At 45.3% G+C, this 22,375-nt stretch overlaps 1 protein-coding gene across 44 annotated transcripts in view; it reads right to left on the reverse strand.

Moving 5' to 3' along the window:
* Positions 1-22,375, reverse strand: part of nrxn3a (neurexin 3a) — a 2,002,176-nt gene that overhangs the window by 463,210 nt on the left and 1,516,591 nt on the right. The window lies entirely within an intron of this gene.

Consider the following 22,375-nt stretch of genomic DNA (forward strand, 5'->3'; position numbering starts at 1 on the left):
TAATCCAGGGACTCGGGTAATGTTCTGGGGATCTGGGTTTGAGTTCTCCCATGGTAGGTGGCAGAATTTGAATTCAATCAAACAAAAATCTAGAGTTAAAGTCAAGTTGTCAATTGGCGGGGGAAAAGATCATCTGGTTCATTAATGCCTTATGAGGAAGTAAACTGTTAGCAATGAGGTTGACTCTTAGCTGCCCTCTGGGCAATTAAGGATGGGCAATAAATGCTGATCGAGCCATCGATGCCCTCATCCTGGAATAAAATATTAAGCTTGGAGATGCCTACTGCTCCTTGCATTTCCCATTCCCATAAACAAGTTTCAGATCAAGGAAGCTTCAGGGTGGGCCTTTTCCTCTAGTTGTCTGGGCTGGCCTGTTCACAAACATGGTCTTGTTCAGGAGCTGACTAAACTTGTGTTCTTCCTTGTGTGAATTGCAATTTTCCAGAAAAGGAAAAGGAAAGGTCAGCCTTGAGATGGAAAGACAGTTTACTGACACCGTCTGTACCTCGAGGTTACAACATGAATGTGAAGTGAATGTTGCCAGAGCAACGCGGATCCTCTGAGTGAACTGAACCATACTATCACCACTTTGAGGATTGTGCAAGGCTGTGGGATTTCTCAAAGCAGCACCTGGGGCTACGGAAATGCAAATCTTTCTTTCTCATCCTTGGTCGTAAAGACTGAAAGGCGAGTCAAAGAAATGGGAAATGCTCAACACACACACGGCCAAAGAGAGGGACAGACCTGGGTGCAAGAGAACCTGGCCTGATGCATTTGGCTGTCCATGATAGATTATAGAATGACATGGCTCTAGTAGAGGCCATTCAGCTCATCGTGCCTGTTTTCCATCTCTCCCACTATCCTTTACCAATAATCTTTCAATCCTCGCTCCTTTAAATATTTACCTCACTCCCTTTTAACTGTAATGACTGAACCATCATTTGTCATCCTTTCAGGCGAGCTGAACTGCAGGTGTGGAGCGTGGTTTTGGAGGGGGCGGGGAGGTGGGGTGAGAAACCTTCAACTCTGATCTTGAAATGACAGGGCACCTCAAACAAACAAGGACCTAACTGCAGGAGAGAATGTGTGCAGTGGATTAGTGAGGAGCATGGTGTCCTTCCTCTCCTGAAACCTGAAGCTCACAATAGACAGATGGGTTGAAGATTCCCTCCCACTGGTGACTGCTTCATAGCTTTCGATGAGGTCATTTCCAAATATAATTTTTTAATCCGATGCTACCTGAATTCGAATATTCCACAACACAAGCTCCTTCTTTGTGTATTTTCTTCGATGTCATTCACACCCACATGTCCGAAATGCTGTCACGGAGCAAATTTCTATTTGTGGGACATCAAGCAGGTCAATAAAAAAATAAAAATGGGTTCTCAAAATGACACTGCAATGGACAAAACAGAGGGAATAAAATGGTAAAGTGTCCCGAGCTTCACAGGAGCATTTTCAGAGAAGCTACATATTAAGCTAGTAAGTTCATGCAGGCTAAGTAAAGCAAGTTTTAAGCAGCATTTTATTCTTGGATGGCAAGATTGTGGCATGAACCTTCTTGAATAGCTGCAGTCCCTGAGACACAGCTAAAGCCACAATGCTGCTCGGGAGGGAATAACCCAATGACATTGAAGGAACAATGTTATATTTCCACGTCAGGATGGTGGATGATACGATAGGTCTAATAGTTTCTGGTCAATGGTCAGCCCCAGGATGTAGTGGTAATGTCATTGAACACCAAGGGGCAATGGTTGGAAGGAGCAGTGATATATTTCCAAGTCAGGATGGTTTGTAGCTGGGAGGGGAATTTGTAGATGGTACAGTTGGGAGTTGAGAAGGTGCTGTCAACAGTGCCTGGGTGCATCTCGCAGATGATACACACTGCTGCCACTGTGTGTCGGTGGTGGAGGGAGTTGACGTTGAAGATGTTGGATGGGATGCCAATTGATTGGGCTGATTGGACCAGGCTGGTGTTGTTGAAGCTGCACCTTTCCAGGCAACTAGTGAGTATTCTATCACACGCCTGACTTGTGCTCTGTAGATGGTGGCCAAGCCTCAAGAAGTCAGGAGGTCAGATACTCTCCACAGAATTCCCAGTCTCTGACCTGATCTTATAACAACAATATTTACATGGATAATCCAGTTCAGTAGGGGAATAGCGTGAAGGTAGTGCTCAATGCTCAATGTTTAGAAAAGCAGGTTTGCTCATCCTGGGCTGACATCTTTACACTCACAAGAGAAAAGAGTCAAAAAGTAGCAGCCTTTCCAAACTTTTTGAAGCCACTTCAACTAGAAACAGAGAACAATTCTTTGACTGGGACAACACATCCATCCTAGGACAAGTCAAACTAAGACACGTACGAGAGTTCCTAGAAGTATGGCATTCCAACCGGAACAAACACATCAAGTAAGACCTCATCTACCACCCCTGAGAAAAGGAACAGGAAGTGACTTCACCACAGGAAATGACATCACCAAACCAAAGACACCCATTTATAGATAAAAAGCAAGACTTTTCAGCATTGCTTCGCCTGAGGCCCACTGAAGATGTTACCTCGTAGGGTAGCGAAATGTCTGGAAATGAACCTTGCAGCTCAGCGAGCAAACCTACATTCAAAACCTCAACCTGAGCTACAAATCTTCTCAAAACTCGCTACAATTCTTCAGTGTTACACAACAAGCAAAATAATTATTGTCAAAAAGAGACTTGGTAAGTGCTGCCCTTGAGACAGCAAACCATTATTACCAACAGAAACTGGTTACTTCCATCTCTTAATAAGCTTGCCTAGATCACAGACTTACACAATCTCTCATCAATTGGTGCTGCATTACTGTACCATTTGTGAAGAACATTGTGTGACTATTTAGTTAGAAGTATCCAACCACTTGTTACTGCTGCTGTGAAAATAAATATAAAGAGGTTTTTTTCAGAAAGCATTCTGTTACTTATTATTTCCAATTTTCTGTGATTCTGGAACAGTTTTCATGAGGTCCCAAAGGGCTTTACAAACCCATAAAGCAATTTTAAAATGCATTTGTTATCATGCATTCTGATAATGCCAAGGCTGCCTGGTTTTTAGTTGCTGATTGAAGGAAATATATTTCAGAACATTGAGAATAGTGTCCCTGCCCTTTGTCAGAATGATGCTATGTAAATTTATATGTTTTTCTGAGCAGACAGGTGGGCCTTCAGTCGAACCCCTCATGTGACAAAGTAGCACCCTGAGAATTTGTGCTGAATTGTCTGAGATGAGGCTATGAACCTACAGAGTCATCCAGTCATATAGCACAGAAACAGACCCAGTCCACACCAAACATAATCCCAATCTAAACTAGTCCCACCTGCCTGCATTTGGCCCATGTCCCCCAAATCTTTCCTATTCATTTACCTGTCCAAATGTCTTTCAGATGTTGTAACTGTAGCTGCATCCATCATTTCCTTTGGCAGTTCATTCCACATATGAGCCACTTTCTGTGTGAAAAGGTTGTCCTTCATGTCCTTTTTAAATCTTTCTCTTAAAAATACGCCCCCTAATTTTGAACTGCCCTTTCCAGAGAAAAGACCCTTATCGATGCACCTCAGGATCTTATAAACCTCCATAAGGTCACCCATCAACCTCCTGCACTCCAGTGTAAGAGGTCCCAGGCTATTTTTTTATATCTCAAACCCTCCATTCCCAGCACAATTCTGATAAATCTTTTCCAAACCCTCTCCAGCTTAATAATATCATTGCAATGTTCTTTCTGAGAGAAACTGTGCTACTCACTGAGCCAATGGATGGAAACTTCATGTCAGGATTATGGGGAAAGGGGAGGAAAGTGGATGTGAGGAATGTTGGATCAGACATTATCCTATTCAAAGGTAGAGCAGGGCCAGAAGGGCTGAATGGCCTACTCCTGATACTATTTCTTATGGTTTTACCAGACACAGATTAAGCCAAGGTTTGATGTACACTTCTGGTCACCACATTACCAGAGGGACATAATTATTCCAGAGACAGTACAGAGGACTTTTTCAAGAATGTTGCCATGGCTTGTGAACTGCAGCTATGAATAAAGAGAGAACAGGTTAGGACTGTCTGACTTGGAACAGGGCAGGGGGGTCACTTAATTGAAGAGTGCAAACATAATGAGGGGTTCAGACGGAGCGCAGAGGCAAGACCAGCACAGAGGGTGTCAATTAGTGGGGACCCGGACTTGAGGTGATCGATAGAAGCATTAGACAGGACATTTTTTTCATGGTAGGACTCTGGAATTCACTGCCTGGTTCGGGGCAGAAACTCTCAGCTCAATTACAAGGGACTTGGATGTGAACGTCACACCGTAACCTGTAAGGCTATGGATCAGATGTGGGAAAGTGGGTTTAAAATAGGCAGTCTGTTCATTCAGTCACCAGTGGGCTCAATGGCCTCTTTCTGTGCTGTAACCTTTCTCTAGTTCAACGGTTTCTTCACAAACCAAGTGAAGTCCAATTGGCCTTTGGTTTGTCAGCCTTGGCTGCAACATTCCAACTTCTCTCAAACTCCTGTCTCCTTTCCCCTGGAAGTGATGATGGTACAGTCTGGCTGTTTCTCTCTCTCTCTTGTTGCTCCAACAGGTTTATTTGGAAGTACTAGCTTTTGGAGCGATGAAGGAAGCTACCTACTGAAGGAGCAATGCTTTGAAGGCATGTACTTCCGAATAAACCTGTTGGATTATAACCTGGTGTCATGTGATTTTTAACTTTGTACATCCCAGTCCAACACCGGCACCTCCACATTTTGTAGCTCCCTCAAGGGGCTTTTTTCATATATGGGCCTAATTAGCTTTTGACTGTGGGAGTGCAGAGGCCGGCCTGATCGGAACCCACCATAACCTGCAACTGTAGTCTCCATTCGACAACAATCAGGATGGGTCAGCCATCAGGATGGTAACTGTAGCCTGAGCTCTTTCTCCAGCTCTGAAGGTACAGCTGACAATCTTTGACTCACATCCAACAGTGAGCAGCCAACTCTGAACATATTGTGTTGGAGTGGGTGGGTATATCCGGCCAACTCATACCACGTGCAGCTCAATACCAGCCAGATGGTAAGGTGACTGGTGACTATATTTATGACTTGTTGGTTGCCAATTAACCCATATTATGCACAATGGGAAACAATTCTCAAAAATAATGTTCCCAAAGAATGTTCAACGTGAATTAGAGGGAAAAAAAGCCAGTAAGTTTACATGCTTAGCCTCTGGAAAGGAGCACAGATTATGATCGGAAACTCAGATAAGACTGAATAGTTTAGACAGGACATTTCTTTCATGGTAGGACTCTGGAATTCACCGCCTGGTTTGGGGCAGAAACTCTCAGCTCAGTTATAAGGTACCTGGATGTGCACTGTAACCTGGAAGGCTATGGATCAGATATTGGAAAGTGAGACTATCTAAGACTGAGTAGATTTGAGAAATTAAAGCGTGAATTAAAGACATCAAGCTCATGGGGACAAGGGGAGACAAAGGGATGAATTTGGGATAGGGTCGGATCTACATTCCTAACTGTGAAACAGATCTTCATGATCAAGGAATGCCTGATATATTGTCAGTTTTAAGTCTGTGATTGACAGATTTCTTTCAGTCAGACAGGAATATAATAGTATACCAAGTCAAGACTGGTGGATGGTTAGAATACTGATTCGCAATGATATCGCTGAATGATAGAACAGATTCGAGAGGTAGAATGGCGTTCTTTCATTCCTGTCATATAGAACTTTGGTTGGCCCACATTTGGAGTACTGTGCACAAGTCTCATGGCCATATTGAAAAAGAGAGGCACAGAGGCACTGGAGAACTGAAGAAACAGGAGCCTGACGAGACCATTCAGTCCTTCAAACCTGCCTCCGCCATTCTATAAGATCACCAACTGATCTGTGCCAGGAAGCGGTTCAGTGCTACATCTCCTTGATATTTCAAACATCTCCTTATGTCCTCTGTAAGCACTTCCAATGATCCAGCTTCCACAACTTTCTAGGGTAGAAATTCACTCCCCTATGGGATTAGAAATTCCTTCCTCATCGCTGGAAACATCCTTGTGAATCTTTCCTGCACTTTCCCTCATGTATACACATCATTCTCAAAATGTGGCTCCCAGACTCAGATGCAATACTCCATTTTAGGCAGAATTAGCGTCTTGTTTAAGTCCAATATTACCAATGCCATGCAGGTTAGGATGGATAGGCCATGCTAAATTGTCCATAGTGTCCAGGGATTTACATGCCAGGTGGATTAGCCAAGGGAAATGCAGGGTTACAGGGACAGAGTAGGGGGCTGGATCTGGGTGGGATGCTCTTAGGAGGGCCGAATGGCTTGTTTCCACACTGTAGGGATTCTATGATCCCATACTCTGCTGCTATTACTAATGCCAAGGATACTGTATGTTTTGTTAACTGCTCTCAAACCTGTCAGCAACCCAAGAACTGACAGGTTACAACTCTTGGAATTACTGAACAGAATGGGCTCCTTTTGGAGCCCCAAAAACACTTTGGGATGTTTTACATGAGGGAGATATTCCATTCCATTCAGTGCAATCAAAGCAATGCCCTAAGGATGCCGGATATTTGAAATAAAAACATGGAAAATGCTGGAGAAACCCAGCAGATTCGGCAACATCCATGGAGAGAGACGCAGAGTTAACGTTTTGAGTTCACTATGACTCTTTGAAACTAGGAGGAAGGTTGTGGAAAAATGTCATATTGGACTTCAACCATTAACTCGTTTCTTTACTGCACAGATACTGCTGAGTTCCTCCAGCACTTTCTCTAAAAATGCAAAATGCTGTTTATTCCTGGACTGGCTGTGATTCCTTGTGGAATTCACAGATGAATCCTATGCCTATTCTTTTTTCCCCAATTGACCCCCATGCATTTCCCTGACCCTACCAAGTGATAGTCGAAAAGTGTGGTGCTGTAAAAGCACAGCAAGTCAGGCAGCATCCTATGAGCAGGAGAGTCGACGTGGCAGAAGCCCTTCATCAGGAATGTTGTGGGGGGGTCGTGGTGGAAAAAGGAGGCAGAGAGATAAGTAGGAGGGTGGGGGTGAGGTAGCTTGGCACAGGTGGGAGGTGCTTTTGATGGGTTGGTGGGTAGGGTAGAGCGACAGGTGGGAAGGAAGATGGATGGGTAGGACAGGTCAAGAGGGCGGTGCTGAAATGGAGGGCTGGATCTGGGATGAGCTGGGGGGAGGAGCGATTTGGAAACTTGTGAAGTCAATGCTGATACTGTGTGGTTGTAGGGTCCCGAGGCGAAAGTTGAAGTGTTCTTCCTCCAGTCAGAGGGTGGATTTGTGTGGATTCTTTTGAGGATGGAGAACAGCATAAGTCCTTTACAGGTCTGGGAGAGTGAGGCCGTGAGCTGGGACAGGGCTGACTGATGAAATGGCAACATTCCCGAGTGAAGTTTTCAAAACGTCCTGATTTGTTCCCATCAGAGAATGGGCTTACTTTTGGTTACTCATAAACCAGGTCCTGTTGAATATTCCCCTCTCTGAATTTGCACCATTCAGATAATGCTCCACCTTCCTGTTTTTTGCTCCCAAAGTGGATAACCTCAGATGTATCCACATTATACTGCATCTGCCATGTATTTGTCCTCTCACTCGACCTGTCCAAACTACACTGCAAATTCTCTGTGGCCTCCTCCCAGCACATCCTCCCACCCAGCTTTATGTCACATGGTGGAAAGATTTACAAGCTGATATGTCCAGATTATAGACACAACTGCCATGGCCTCCAGACTCAGAGGCAGGGGCACTACCCATTGCATCACAAGACCGTCCATTAATCAGGTGTCTGCAATAACCCTTGTTTTATTTTGATGAGCAGATAAAATGAACAAAAAGCAGAAAGGATTCTGCTCAACTTAATATAAGGTTCAATTTTTAGCAAATTCATGATAGATTGATAGAATCATAGAATCCCTGCACTGTGGAAACAGGCCATTCGGCCCAAAAGGTCCACACCAACCCTCCCAAAGTAACCCACCAGATCCATTGCCCTCGCCTATTACTCCACATTTCCCCTGACTAATGCACCTAACCCACACATCCCTGAACACTATAGGCAACTTAGCATGGCCAATTCACCTAAACTGCACATTTTTGGACTGTGGGAGGAAACTGGAGCACCCGGAAGAAACCCACACAGACATGGGGAGTCTTTAAATTGCGGAGGTGATGGTGTTATGGTCATATTGCTGGACTAGTAATCCAATACGTCAAGCCAATGTCTTGGGTTCAAATCCCACCATGGCAGATGGAAAAGTTCATTTCAACAATTACAAAAGCTAATCCTAATGGCGACTATTACCAAGTGATGTTAAAAGCCCATCTGGTTCACTCATGCCCTTTCGGGAAGGAAATCTGCCATCCTTATCTGATCTGGCCTGCATGTGACTCCAGATCCAATGCGGTAACTTTTAACCATCCTCTAGACAATGAGGGACGTGCAATAAATGCTGGCCCAGCCAGTGATGCCCTCATCCCATGGTTTGAAAATAAAATAAATGGAGTTAAACAATTTATGGGTGGTGTCAGTCACATGACCTTGCCAAGCAGACTCAAAAGGCAATTGAGCACGTTGTCGTCTCCGGTTCCAATCAAGGCCAATTGCCCACTTTAGTGTCTTTCCCCTGCACAATCCTGCAGTCAGAACACAGGCGCCAATCAATGACAAGGTAGTTTGATGGGCTGAATAGACTCCTGAATGCTCCAGGGAGTAGCAGAGGTCATTATGGAGATTTCCTCCTTATTTTTAGACACAGAACTCGCTGATTGTGTGATGACAAAATGCCACTTTAAAGCACAATGACAGCATAAAACGCAATCTGACCGGTGTAATTGGGCTGTAGGAGTTGGGGTGGGGGTGGGGGTGGGGGGGAAGGGGAGAGCAACAGGAAGAAAAGTGAACCTCAAAGTGCTCTGTACTGCTAGTTAAAGCATTGCTTAAAAATCCAACAGACAAAAATCAACAGCTGCCCTTGTCTCAAACTACAGCAGCAGTAACCTCAGGGAAATATAAATTTAACTTAAAAATCAGAACGATTACTTTATATTCGACGGTACAGATCTCACAAATGTGATTAAACATCAACATTCTATTTCAATCGCTTGTTTGACTCGATTCCCATATTCACTCCCAAACTCGCTCAGAGTCTTCGACACTGAGAAAGCCAAACTGCAATTTTCTCTCAGAATCTGGCCCACTTGATACCAATGGTACATGAAGTCACAGACTAAAATTTATGATGCACCTGTCAATTCTCCAGCTCTAATCCTGATTTCTACAGAGTCAGTAAAATAGAAGGAAATCCACTGACATAGCACTGTTCAGGCAGGCATCCATCCAGATTCCACTCACTAAACACAAAGTGGATGAAAACATTGTTGCCATAGAATCCCTACAGTGTGGAAACAGGCCCTTCGACCCAACAAGTCCACACCGACCCTCCGAAGAGTAACCCGCCCAGACCCATTTACCACAGATTAATGAACCTAACCTACACATCCCTCAACACTGTGGGCAATTTACTGTATAAACATACATGCAATTACATTAATTAGGAGCAGAAGCAGGCCATTCAGCCCATCTAATCTGCTATGCATTAAGATCATGGCTGATCATTTTTTCTTTAGAAACCCCCACGTTCCCATCGACCACTAACCTTTGACTCCCCTGACAATTCATCTTGACCATAAAGATTAGATTAGATTAGATTACAGTGTGGATATTCAATATTCAATGACCCAGTCTTGGCTGCCTTCTGAGGCAGAGAATTCCTAAGCTGGACAAATTAGATTACATTAGATTACATTACAGTGTGGAAACAGGCCCTTCGGCCCAACAAGTCCATGCCGACCCGCCGAAGCGCAACCCACCCATACCCCTACATTTACCCCTTACCTAACACTACGGGCAATTTAGCATGGCCAATTCACCTAACCTGCACATCTTTGGACTGTGGGAGGAAATCGGAGCACGCGGAGGAAACCCACGCAGACACGGGGAGAACGTGCAAACTCCACACAGTCAGTCGCCTGAGGCGGGAATTGAACCCGGGTCTCTGGCGCTGTGAGGCAGCAGTGCTAACCACTGTGCCACCGTGCCGCCCACGGTAGAGTTGCCATCGTCCCAATCTCTCATTAGAGAGAGAGAGATAGCTGGTGGTGGTTTAGCCTGAGGGTCACCAGGCCTCTGGTGAGAGGGGAGAGGTTGAGAAGGAGAATCCTTCATAGTACCCTTAGCCGGTACAGTAATGTAACCCATGTGGTATTAGACCACACTGTAAACCAGCCGTCAAGCCAACTGAGTTAACACCTTGAGAGAACTAAAGTACACTCGTCTCTGTCCTAAATTGAGACTCTTGATTTTTAAAACAGACTCCCTTCGTCCTGGACTCACCCTCACCTCACTCTTCCAAAGTTCAGCCTGTGCAACCTATCCTCCTGAAACAATCTTCTCATTCTACGCATCAAACCATCTCTAACACATTTATATCCTCTTTAAATAATAAGACCAAATCTCCACATTATATTCCAGAAGTCACATCACCAACAATTGAAACCAAACACCCAGAATGCCCTTGCCTTTACTTATATGCTCAATTCAATAGTGGGGGGGGGGGGGGCCTTAGGAATTCTCTGCCTCAGAAGGTAGCTGAGGATGGATCATTGAATATTTTTATGGTAGAGATGAATTGTCAGGCAGGGGAGTCAAAGGTTACTCATGTATTCCTGTACTTCAGTGCACGTGGGGCGGCAATGGTGACTCAGTGGTTAGCACTGCTGCCTCACAGCACCAGGGACCCGGGTTTGATCCTACCCTTGAGTGGCTGTATGGAGTTTGCACATTCTCCCCGTGTCTGTGTAGGTTTCCTCCTGGTGCTCCGGTTTCCTCCCATAGTCCAAAGATATACAGGTGAGTTGGATTGGCTGTGCTAAATTGCCCAGGGATGGGAAGGTTAGGTGGATTAGCCATGGGAAATGCAGAGTTACAAGGATGAGTTGGGGTGTGATGCTCTTCAAAGGATCAGTGTGGACTCGGGCCAGAAGGTCGGCTTCCATACAGTGGAGATTCTAATTCCACTTGTTATAAAGGCCAACATGCCATTAATCTTGTTGAGTATGCATTCCGGGCAGTATGGTGATTCCAGGCCCTTTCACCATCCACTGCTGGCTGACCTGATTTGGTCCCCAAGCTAGCAATGCCATTTGATTCTAAAAGTCTTTGATCTATGTTTAAATCTCTCCATGGCCTCTCCCTTCGTCAGGAAGGGCATTTGCCCGAAATGTCGATTTTCCTGTTCCTCGGATGCTGCCTGACCTGCTGTGCTTTTCCAGCACCACTCTGGTTTCCAGCATCTGCAGTCCTCACTTTTGCCTACAATTTATTTATAGACTACCAAACAAAACATGAACAACAGAGAATAGATTATGGAATAATTTAACCTGATTGAAAACCCAACTAACTCTATTGCAACTTAGTGATGTTGTTCCAATTTCCCGCAACATCCCCCTAAACGCATCCCTTGGCAGAAAAGGTAAATTCAAACTGAAGTTCTTACAGAAGAGATGTGAGAGAGAGGATCAGCCAGGGGTCATTTGCTGAAGCATGCAACCTCTTTTCATTGTAGCTGCTTCTTTGTCCCCAACAGTTTCCAACTGGGAAAAAAAACCTAGAGAAATCCCTGAACTGGGAGAACTGGCCACTCTCCTTTCATTAACAACTGTTTTAAAAAAAACCTAAAGACCTCTCCTGATTGTTGCCTTAGGCGGTATCTGGTAGCCATGCCAACACCTCAGCCTTTTACAACCCCTTTTGCAAACAGACAAAGAACAACATAATCTTGTTAAAGGAGCACCATCGCCACACTGTGGGGAACAGGAAGGAGATACAACAAAGGTTACTGGCACCGATTCAACTTAAATTGTCCCAAGGAGCTTCAGAAGACAATAGTCAGACCAAACTTTGGCTCAAACTATGCAAAGAGATATTTAGAATTACAGAATCCCTGGAAGCAGGCCATTCAGTCCATCAAGTCCACAGCAACCTTCTGAAGAGCATCCCAATACCCTCCCTGTAACATTGCATTTACCATGGTTAATCGACCTAACCTGCACATCTTTGGAAGGAAACAGTTGCCCGAGGGTGGAATCTAACCTGGGACCCTGGCTAACCACTGAGCCACTTTGCTGTCCCCTACCCCCTGTGCTGTCCCCTACCCACGTGCTGTCCCCTACCCCCTGTGCTGTCCCCTACCCAACATGCTGTTGACTACATTCGGATCCAGGGTGCGAAGCTTGGACAAAGAGGTGGGTTTGAAGGGGGAAGGAGACTTGGAGTGGCCTAGAAAGGAATTCTTGAGTTTATATTCCGGTGTTCAATGGGTCGTTCTTGAAGAGCTGTGGGGCTGGAAGGTGTTACAAGGGGAAAGGGAAGGGTAAGAGCCATAGAATGATCAGACAACGGATTGATGGATAAACCTGACACAGGCTGGGGCATGGGTAGCAGATGATTGAATGAATTGAGGTTTACAGGTGTTGAAAGGTGACCAAGAGAGCACTGGAAATGAAGGTACGCATAGGAAATTGGCAAGGGCACTTCAATAGGGATCAATGTAATGTACTGCACTTAGGAACAGACAAGAGTGCTGACAGATTAATGGGAAAATACTGAATATACTGGAATAGTGAGAGAACATGTTGGAAACTGTCAGCTTGTCAGACTCCATCTGCGCAGCGAGGAAGCTCAGGTTAAACCCCTCAGACAGGAATCAGGCAATTGACCTGTAACCCTGCTTCTCTCTTCCCACAGATCTCTCCTGGCCTGCTGTGCATTTCCAATGTCAGTTCTCTCTTCATTCTCATTTCCAACATCAGTATTATTTTGATTTTAACGAGTGGGAAAGAACAATCCTAGCTTCCTAACAGACGACACTTCAAGACATCCAGTCGACATCAAAACTAAAACACCAAGTGTTGCAGGAGTGAACTGAAAAGTAAATCAAAGGCAGTCACCTTACCATTACAGAGAGGCCTTGCCTACACTTGAACAGACAGCTTGGCAACCCATACAGTAGCAAAGACACAGCTCGACAAGGAAGCTTCAAAAAGCAAGATCTGCCTGAATGATGAAACAGCTCCCAGGATAAAAGATACAGGGGGAGACTCACACATCTGTGAATTGAGGTTGGAAAAGACAAGTCTAGAATGGTCATGGATTCAAAGTTTCAATGCAGTCAGAAAACGAGAATGGGATCAAAGCTGTTCACGTTGATATGGGACAGCAGAACTAGCAGAGAAGAGTTAAGCTGTCAAGTGGATTCAGAGAAGAAAGAATCCTTAACTGAGAAAGTAGATAGCTGCTGGAATACCTTCCAAATGTGTTCTCGGGCGGTGGGCTGATTAAGGGTATCGATTTTTGTTTCAAAAGGGCTCTTGTGGAACAGTGCTGGTGCCCCTGCCTCTGGTACCAAGTAGGGGAAAGTGAGCACTGCAGATGCTGGAGATCAGAGTGGAAGAGTGTGGTGCTGGAAAAGCACAGCAGGTCAGGCAGCATCCGAGGAGCAGGAGAGTCGACGTGTCAGGCTAAGCTCTCATGAAGGGATTATGCCTGAAACATTGATTCTCCTGCTCCTCAGATGCTGCCTGGCCGGCTGTGCTTTTCCAGCATCAGAAGCCCTGTTTGGGCAGGGTGTGTCCTATCATGGATATTTTGTTACTAATATAACATGGGAATGCTGACTTAGAGAGCAAAGGTTCACCAAGAGCAGCTTCACAGTGAGTGTTAGCTGAGGAGGAAATTTGTGTTGCTCAGGTGGCATAGAGTCAAACAACATGGAAACAGGCCCTTTGATCCAACCAGTCCATGCCAATAATAATCCCAAACTAAACTAGTCCCACCTGCCTGCTCCTGACCCATATCCCTCTAAACTTTTCCTATTTATGTGCTTATCCAAATGTCTTTTAAACATTGTAACTGTACCCGCATCCACCACTTCCTCTGGAAGGTCATTCCACACATGAATTACCCTCTGTGCAAAAGATTTGCCCCTCATATCTTTTTTAAGTCTCTCTCCTCTCACCTTAAAAATGTGCCCCTTAGGCTTGAAATCGCCCATCCTAGGGAAAAGATAATTAACATTAAGTCTATCCATACCCCTTCATTATTTTATAAACTTCTATAAGGTCGACTCTCAACCTCCTATCCTCCAGTGAAAAAAAGCCCCAGCCTATCCAGCCTTTCTTTATAACTCAAACCTTCCATACCCGGCAACATCCTGGTAAATCTCTTCTGAACTCTTGCTCTCTTTCAAAGACTGGCCTAGGCCTTTCCGAACTTCACCTAATCAGGCATGCAGGTCCTCATTTCATCATTTCACACACAGAAGAACAGACTCCTCCACACTGTGCTCACTCAGTGCGAACACTGGTACATGGATAGGATCTTTGTGACCCACTGATAGCATCCATACCATTGGGGTAAAATGTTTGGGTTGAACTCCCAACTGGTACAGAGTGCTCATGGGAAGGCAGTGGTGTCATGGTCATGTCACTGGGAGCCTGGGGTCAAATCCTTCTGTGACCGATGATGAAATTTGAATCCCCTAATAAGCCAGCTCAATTGTTGGTTTTTGTTAAAAATCCCTCTGGTTCACTGATGCCCTTTCAGGAAGGAAATCTGCCATCCTCACCTGGTCTAGAATTGCAAGTGATTCCAGACCTACAACAATGCGATTGACTCTTAATTACCGTCTGGGAAATAATGGGTTAACCCAGACCAAATCTCATGAGCAATTTGTTTTAAAAAGTGGTGATGTCATGGCAATGTCACTGGGCTAATCATCGAGAGGCCCCTGGCTTCATAGACTGGGTTTATAGGTTTGAAATGCCATCATGGCAGAGGGTGAAATTTGAAATCATAAAAATATCAAAAAAGCTGGTTGAAATGTAACCACTGTCAGTTGTCCTAAAACCCCATTGGATTTACAAAGGTGCTATTGGGAAGGAAATCTGCCATCCTTACCTGGTCTGGTCTACATGTGACTCTAGACCAACACCAATGGAGTTGACTCTTAATTAGGGATGCATCCGAAGACAGGCAAAATCGACGTTTCAGGCAAAAGCCCTTCATCAGGACGTCGATTTTGCCTGTCTTCGGATGCTGCCTGAATTGCTGTGCTCTTCCAGCACCACTGATCCAGAATCTGGTTGCCAGCATCTGCAGTCATTGTTTTTCCCTCTTAATTAGGGATGGACAATAAATGCTGGCTTCCCAAGTGACATCACATCCTGTGTACAAATTTTTTAAAATGGACCAGACGAGATTTTTGTGTTTGATTTCCAAAATGAGACCAGAGCTGCTTAACAGCTTGCATGTGAAATCTTTAGGTCTTACACATACCAGGACTTTAACAGGGGATTGGACATCACCAGTAATTCTCTTGTCTCCTCCATTTGATCTTGCAGGTTGCTTATAACACATGCCTGGGCTATTGACATATGTTATTCTCTGGTCTGCAGGTATAGGGAGCCCTAGGGAGTTAAGAAGCCAATGGAAAGATCCATAATTCATAAGCACCTCCATCGCGAAAGGAACGCAGACAGAGCATCAAAATGTCCAAGAGTACGTTGGTACATCTCCAAAAAGGACATCCCACAACTATGAGAGGTCTTTTGTGGCCCACGTATCAGAATTTCTCCTCACCACTCCATGAAAAGAAAACAAAAATTATGCATTGTAAGAGGGCTATAAAATCTCAGTAATCTATATCGCTCAGACACAGTGTTTACATTACATGAAAGATCATTATTTTGCAATTTTCTGCATGGAGAGACTGAAAATTAAAATGGCTCTGACAGCTCTTTGGCACAACATCCACAACAGAGGAAACAGAGAGAATCAGAGAAAACAAGGAATTGCCAGCAAAAAAATGGAGCAACAAGCAAGAGTTTCTCATTTTCCCCGAATGGAGCATTTTAACTCCATCGCAATTTCTCAATATGATCAGTTATCCAAAGCAAAGGTTCAGGGATTGGTAAAGTAAAGCATGAAATCCTGTATTTTTGCAGTAAAAGCAGAAGCTAAGATCAAGAAAGAGCTTTACTTGGTCTGGTATCCAGCTACAGAAACAGTAGGATCCCAGATTCTGTCCTTTTCTGAAAGAAATCATTGGTGTCCCTGAACATTTTTTAGCATTTACAGGCCATTTCTACCTGCTTTGGTGGAACCAATTGGGTGGTGTCAGCAGGCAATCAAGACAATGGTATGGCAACTGGATCACAACTACATTACTGACATCTACCCAACAATGTGGAAAATATGTCCTACCAACAAAAGCCTGGCACATCCAACCCAACCAATTACCTCCCCATCAGTCCACTGTTGGTCAGTAGTAATGTGCTAGATGGAGTTATTGACACTCATACCAATCAACACTTACTTAACAACATCCTGCTCACTAGCTCTCAAGTTTGAGTTACAATCAGGGCCACTTGGTTCCTGACCTCATTCCTATCTTGGTCCAAATATAGACAAAAGGACTGAACTCCAGGATGAGGTGAGAGTGATGTCTCCTGACATCAAGGGAGCATCAAAATGAGAGTGGCACCAGAAACCCAAGCAAAACGGGAATCAATAGGGATCGAGGGATCATTCCCTGCTGGTTGGTGTCATACCTGCGACAAACGAAGATGGTCGCGGTTGTTGGTGGTCAGTCATCTCAGCTCCAGAACATCTCTGCAGGAGTTCCCCAGGGGAGTGCCTTAGGCCCAACCATGTTCAGCTGCTTCATCAATGACATTCCCTCTGCCATATGGTCAGAAGTTGGGGATGTTCACTGATGTTCAGCAGCATTCATGACTCTTCAGATACTACAGCTGTCCATGTCCAAATGCAACAAGACCTGTATAATATCCAGGCTTAGGTTGAGAGGTGGCATTCAATATTGTGCCACATAAGTGCGAGGCATTGACCATCTCCAACAAAAGTCATTCCAAACATTGCTCATTGAAGTTCAATGACATTATTGTCACTGAATCTCCCAACAACACCTTATTGACCAGAAACTGAATTGGACGAGACAGATAAATACTGTGATACAAGACAAAACAAAGAAATTAACATCAATAAAAACTCCCAGTGGAACTGTTGACTTGCATAAAAACCCAATGAAATGCATAAAATGGCAATTGCATCTAGTATCTCTTTATGGATGCCCTTATTTGGGTCTGCTCAATATAGTGTCATAGAGTCATATAGCACGGAAACAGACCCTTCGGTCCAACCAATCCATAACGACCATAATCCCAAACTAAACCGCTCCCACCTGCCCGCTCCTGGCCCATATCCCTCCAAACCTTTCCTACTCACGCATCTATCTAAATTTTTTTTTAAACATTGTAATTGTACCCAAATCCATCACTTCCTCAGGAGGTTTGTTCCACATGCATACCACCTCTGTGTAAAACATTTGCCTCTTTTGTCTTTTTTAAATCTCTCTGTTGTCACCTTAAAAATGTGCCCCTAGTTTTGGAATCCCCCTTCCTAAGGGGAAAAGACAACTACCATTAACTCTATACCCCTCATTATTTTATAAACTTCTCTCAGATTGCCTCTCAACCTCCTACACTCCAGTGAATAAGTCCCACCCTATCCAGCTTATCTTTATAACTCAAACCTTCTACATCTGGCAACATTCCAGTAAATCCTTTCTGAACCCTCTCCAGCTTGATATATCCATTCATGGGATGTGGGCTTCAATGCCTGGGACATCATTTATTGCCCATCCCCAATAGCCTTGTAGAAAATGGTGGTGAGTTGCCTTCTTGAAGTCCTGCTGTCCTTGGGTTTAAGAGACAGAGTGGTCCAGGACTTCGAACAGCCACACTGAGGAACACAACAAAGTTCAATCAGGATGGTGGGTGACTTCTAATTAGTGGCACACTCTATGTTCCCCTACATAGTATTGATTGCAGCCTTGGTGAGTTGCTTCAGTGTATCCTGTGGCCCACTATATCTGCGCCGACCATGATTCTTTCCTAAACTAACCTGATATGCCTGGGCGTGGTTTGTATCCCTCTGTTTCCTGCCTGTCTAAATGTTGCTATTATATCTGGTTACATTTGCTCAGACAGACTGACCCAAACACCAGGATAGCTAAGGTTCAATAGAATCAAACGCAACAATAGAGGACAGAGAGAGAATGAGCATTGTACTATTGGCCGAGTCCCGAGTGCCACAATTCATTGAATTGGTTGATGGTTCGTTCAGTGCTGGCAGCTTGTACACAAGCACCCATCTGTTAGTGGCACTCCTGCCACCATCTCCCAGCTGTCAATATGACCCACCTCACTCGAATATCATCTCAATATCCTTTGGCAGTGAGGGATGGCGATGACGAGGTGAGAGTATTTTTAGATGCTGCTGTCATGCTAATGAAGTGCAGCGCAGAGAAGGGAGAGAAAAGACAGACCATTCTGCTTGGCTAACCTGCTGGAAAGGTACCAGCTGCTGCTACCTGGGCAACACTGGGGTTTGTACAGCCCTCCTGTGAAGCCTATCTTCACAGCCCCATCGTTTCGAGATGTGCTCCGTGGTAGCATTCAGCTCAGATCATTCATGGGTTCAAGCCCCACTCCAGAGGCCTGACCAGACCCAGTCCCAGTCCCAATCCCAGACTCCTCGTCTACCCCGCCCACTCCTCCATTCACTCCATCTCACCCTCTACCTCGGTCTGTGGAATTCAGGTACTGGCCTGGCACTGGCCAGGAATTTGGAGAGGGTCTTGGGCTCCAAAGGACGTTGGGATGAAGAGGAGGTGAAGAGTGGTGGTACCTGGTGCCACATTTCATGTGAGGCAGGGCAGCGTGGAGGTGGTGTCTTTTCATTCATTCAGGATTTGATGGCATTGCTAACTAGCTAGCATTTATTGCCCATCCCTAATTGCTGAGAGGTCAGTTAAGGGTCTGGAGTCACATGTACACCAGACCAGATAAGGATAGCAGCTTCCTTCCCTAAGTGAAATTAATGAACCAGATGGCTTTATCAACAGTCGACAATGGTCATCATTAAACTCTTAATTCCAGATTTTTAAAAAATAAGTTACTGAATTCGAATTCCAATATCTGGCATTACAGGACTCAAACCCAGGTCCCCAGAACGTTAGCTGGGCATCAGGATGAACAGTCCAGTGATAACATCATTAGGCCATCACCTTCCTCTATGCATTTGCGATGTCAAGGCCTACAAAGCTCTGGGCCAAGAGTTGGGAAGTGAGATTGGAACAGTGAGGTTCTTGCTTCTGACCAGTGCAGACTTGATGGGCTGAAGGGTCTTTTTTCTGGGTTTTAGACATCTATGGCTCTAACTCTCAGCTGGTGATACCCAACTTTGGCTGTGAGGTGGTAAAGGTTGTCGCCTGAGCTGAGTACTTCATTGCTACCTATCCTCAGCTGTGCTGAGTCAAGGGACGGTCAACTCATCGGTGATAGACCTCACTTGCATCTTAACAACTTGTCTTCCTTAAAAAATGTAGTTTATTGCATTAGAGCAGTAGGCACAGTTTATATTAATCGCTCGCTCAGATTACCTTGGACTACTGGGAGCACATGCAGGTGGTACCTGCCCCTTTTGGGAACACATGCAGATCTCTGCAGTCTCCACCCAATGGCTGTGTGCGACCAGGTGGAGGTTAATACAACATCGACATTCTGAACCAGTCTGTAATGCAAGAGAGGTCACAATGTGGTTACCGAACCCGCCCCCACCCCCCCCCCCCACCCCACAGCCCACCCCCGCACCCCACCTCACCCTGCTATCGGATTGCAGGGTGCCACCTTCACATTGACCACCATGCAGAATTCCCGTCACTGTCTCTGTATTCAGCCTGAGTATTGGAATGACATGGATCATCTGCCTGCCTGCCACTGTGCATTAGGAAGCGACTGAAGGGATGATGTGCACCGTTTCTCTTTGAATGCTACAGGGACGAAAGCAAAATTAAAACATTTGTTGGAACCCATTAGATCACTGCTGCACGATGCCACATTGTCATTTCCGAGAGAACGGTTTGAAATCTGCCCAGCCGGAGGCGATCAAGCCCTTATCCTTTCTGATGGCTCTTCAGTCTTACAAGTGAAATGTGTCTTGGCAGCTGCAATCTAGCACACATGAGTCCGTGAAACTAAACTGCCCCCAAATTTAAGGGAGACACGCAGGAGGCTGGAAAAACACAGCAAGCCAGGCAGCATCAGGAGGTGGAGAAGTCGATGTTTTGGATGTGAGCCTTCTTCTTGAGTCCTGAAGAAGATTTACACCCGAAACATTGACCTCTGCACCTCCTCATGCTGCCTGGCTTGTTATGTTCTTCCAGCCTCCGGCCTGTCTACTTTGGACTCCAGGATCTGCAGTTTTTTATTGTCTCCACCCAAATTTTAGGGAATAGCTGTTTGGAAACAATGCATACCATAATTATAGTTATAGGAAGGATGTTGTAAAGCAGGAGAGGGTTCAGAATGGATTTACTAGGATGTTGCTGGGAATGGAGTGTTTGAGTTATAAGAAGAGGCTGAATAGGCTGGGGCTCTTTCACTGGAGTGTAGGAGATTGAGAGGTGACCTCATAGAGGTTTATAAAATCATGAGGGGTATAGATAAGGTGAATGGCAGGTGTCTTTTCCTGAGGGTGGGAGATTTCAAGAGAAAGGGGCATATTTTTAAGGCAAGAGGAGAAAGATTTAAAAAAGAAAAGAAGGGCAATTGTTTTGAGTGGTTTGTGTATAGAATGAACTTCCAAAGGAAGTGGTGGATGCAGGTACAGTTACAACATCTAAAAAACATTTGGATAAGTACATGAAGAGGAAAGTTTTGGAAGGATGTGGGCCAGGAGCAGGCAGATAGGACTAGTTTAGTTTGGGATTATGATTGGCACAGACTGGCTGGTCTGAAGGGGCTCTGGCCAACCTGTGTTTGAAGCAAACACAGAGTGCTGGAGAAAACTCAACAGGTCTGTCAGCATCTTAAGAGTCCAGAACTGAAGTTCAGACTGATGATGATGAAAGGTCACACCAGACTCAAAATATTACCTCAGTTTCACCCTGCACAAATGGTGACAGAGCTGATGAGTTCCCCTGTGTTTGTTTCAGTTTTCCACCACCTGCAGCATTTTGACTTTCTTACCAGTTTCTACCAATCTTCTGAGGTAGAATCAAACCAGATTCAGAACGTTAACTCTGTACTTCTCTACACAAGTAGAGAGACCTGTTGAGTTTCTCCAGCTCTCTGTCTGTTTGTATCAGATATCCAGCTCTGCAGTACTTTGCTTTATTCAAGTGGAATTACTTGATGCTCTACCTGCATGTCCTCTCACTTTCAAACATGAGCATGCTCCAAAGGGAAAATGTTTAATCAGATTCTTCACTCACATGAACAATTTAAAGATTTTTTTTTATCTGTTCATGGTGTATTGAACAGTTGGCATATCAGTGAGAGGAACTCAATGGTGTGATGAGTTAGACATCTCCAAGTGGACCTGAGGTTTCAGTCAATAAAGGTTAAGGATATTCCCTCCTTCTTCTCTGTTTCTTATTCCTCCTCTCCTCCAATCCTCTCCAGTCTTTCCTTCTTTTAACAGGGTGACCAGATTTTCACTGACACGCCCTTGAGGTGATGCTCCCTCATAACTAATGCACAAAAAAAATCCCAATGTTCAAGTGAAGTCCTGAAGAAGAGTTACACCCGAAACCTCCTGATGCTGCCCGGTTTGCTGTGTCCTTCCAGCCTCCTCCCTGTCCCTCCTGATGCTGCCTGACTTGCTGTGTTCCTCCAGCCTCCTCTCTGTCACTCCTGATGCTGCCCGGTTTGCTGTGTCCTTCCAGCCTCCTGCCTGTCCCTCCTGATGCTGCCTGGCTTGCTGTGTTCCTCCAGCCTCCTGCCTGTCCCTCCTGATGTTGCCTGGCTTGTTGTGTTCCTCCAGCCTCCTGCCTGTCCCTCCTGATGCTGCCTGGCTTGCTGTGTTCCTCCAGCCTCCTGCCTCTCCCTCCTGATGTTGCCTGGCTTGCTGTGTCCTTCCAGCCTCCTCCCTGTTCCTCCTGACGCTGCCTGGCTTGCTGTGTTCCCCCAGCCTCCTGCCTCTCCCTCCTGATGCTGCCTGCCTTGCTGTGTATCCCCAGCCTCCTGCCTGTCCCTTCTTATGCTACCTGGCTTGCTGTGTTCCCCCAGCCTCCTGCCTGCTCCTCCTGACACTGCCTGCCTTGCTGTGTTCTCCCAGCCTCCTGCCTGTCCCTCCTGACACTGCCTGCCTTGCTGTGTTCTCCCAGCCTCCTGCCTGTCCCTCCTGATGCTGCCTGCCTTGCTGTGT

The sequence above is a fragment of the Chiloscyllium plagiosum genome, chromosome 10, assembly GCF_004010195.1.
Source record: "Chiloscyllium plagiosum isolate BGI_BamShark_2017 chromosome 10, ASM401019v2, whole genome shotgun sequence".
NCBI lineage: Eukaryota > Metazoa > Chordata > Chondrichthyes > Orectolobiformes > Hemiscylliidae > Chiloscyllium > Chiloscyllium plagiosum.